The following is a 1,872-nucleotide window of genomic DNA, read 5'->3' as shown; positions in this document are numbered from 1 at the left end:
GGGGAGTTGGAAACACAACTACATAAGAAGGATTCACTTTCTTCTCCGAAGTTGGGGTAAGTAGATAAATTGTTCCCTTAAGGGCTAATTTTAGGGCTTGAAACAATGTGGTGCCACACCCTCTCCTGGCCCGAGAGGGGTTTAGTCATAAGTTGGACTATGTTTATATTATTCATTAGAGGGATCGGTGGTACTTAAGAGTTAGATGTAACTACAGGGAAAACGGTAATTTGGCCTAACTGTACCAATTTGTGAAGGGTCATCATACTGTTGATTGGGTATATCCCATGGACACAGAAATATATCTTGACAGTTAACAGATAGTAAATAATTTAATTAAAGAGTTTAATTAATTATTCATGTTACGTTGGAGCTTCAAACTACCAAGTTCACGATGTCCCCTTAAGTAGCTCAATAGAATTAATGAGAATTAGTTTTTGGATTAATTTGAATTGTTCAAATTAGCAGAGGGATTTAATTATATATGATATAATTAAGTTATTTTAATTCTATTTGATATAATTATTATAGCTTTAGTGAGAGGAAATAAATATTTGAATATGATTCAAATATTATTAATATGAATTGGATTCATAATTTTTAAATTTAATATAAATGTGATTATATTAAATGCTGTAAAAGAGAAAAAAGAAATTTATAGATTATATTGTATGTGATACAATATTAAATCTATAGATTATATATTATATTTGATATAGCATATATATATATATATATATATATTTATATATATATTTGATAAGTTAGTTATCATATTTTATATTTATATATATTTAAATATAATTTTTATTATTTTTAAAATAAAAATTAGGGAGGAAATTACAACTCCCTCCCCTCTTTTCTCTCCACCCAACATGGGTGGTTTGTGGTATTTTGTTTTTTGAAAGACAGGGGAGAGAGTGTCTTTCTTCAAAAATCTGTTCTTATTGAAAGATTGGAAAAACAATAGAAGAGTTCTGTATGTGAATTTGAGTTGTTGGTGAACAATTTCAAACCTTCCTCTCCACACAAAATTCTCTCAATCCAAAAATAGCCAGAGCCCACCACTCTTGGGTTCTCTACCTGAGAATACGAAGGAAGGCTTTGTGGTAGTTTCGTGCTCTTGATCGAAGTTTTCTTGAAGAGAGTCTTCCAAGACGTTCATTGTGTTGTTTGAGAGATTCTTGAAGAAAAAGTCTTCAAAGGTAAGGTTTCTAAAACCTATTTATATAGCATGCTGTAATTTATGTAAATGAATATATTGTTCATGTTTTACTGTAAAATACATTCAAATAAAATGGATTTGGGACAATCTATCTTCCGCTCACGGTTCCCTTCAATTTGGGATCCTTTAGTGCGCTATTTAAAGGACCATTTTTATGCTTTTAGGGTTAACGCTTTGAAAAGAAGGCACAGAGCCATTCGCGGTGTTTTGGGTCAAGAATTTTGAGGGCATCAAATCCTTGTGATCTCAAGTGGTTGGGCTCTGGCTATTTTGGATTTGAGGAAAAACTAAATGGTGAGGAAGAAGGATTGAGTATGTTCTCAAAACTCAAAACAAATACACAGAATACTTCTGTTGTTTTCTCACTTTCTCAATCTCGATTAACCAACGAAGAAGAGAAAAAAAACTTTTTCTTTTATTCTACTTGCCAAAAATAACCACCACCCATTTACGTGGGTGGAAAGAAAAGGAGAGGGAGTTGTAACTCCCTCCCTTATTAATAAAATATAATAAATATAAAATATAACTAACTTATCATATTATATATATATTATATTATATATTAATATATATATATATAATATATATATATATAATATATATATGTTATATCAAATATAACATATAACCTATAGTTTTAATTATTA

The sequence above is a fragment of the Benincasa hispida genome, chromosome 6, assembly GCF_009727055.1.
Source record: "Benincasa hispida cultivar B227 chromosome 6, ASM972705v1, whole genome shotgun sequence".
Classification (NCBI taxonomy): domain Eukaryota; kingdom Viridiplantae; phylum Streptophyta; class Magnoliopsida; order Cucurbitales; family Cucurbitaceae; genus Benincasa; species Benincasa hispida.
This window is presented reverse-complemented; position numbering follows the sequence as displayed.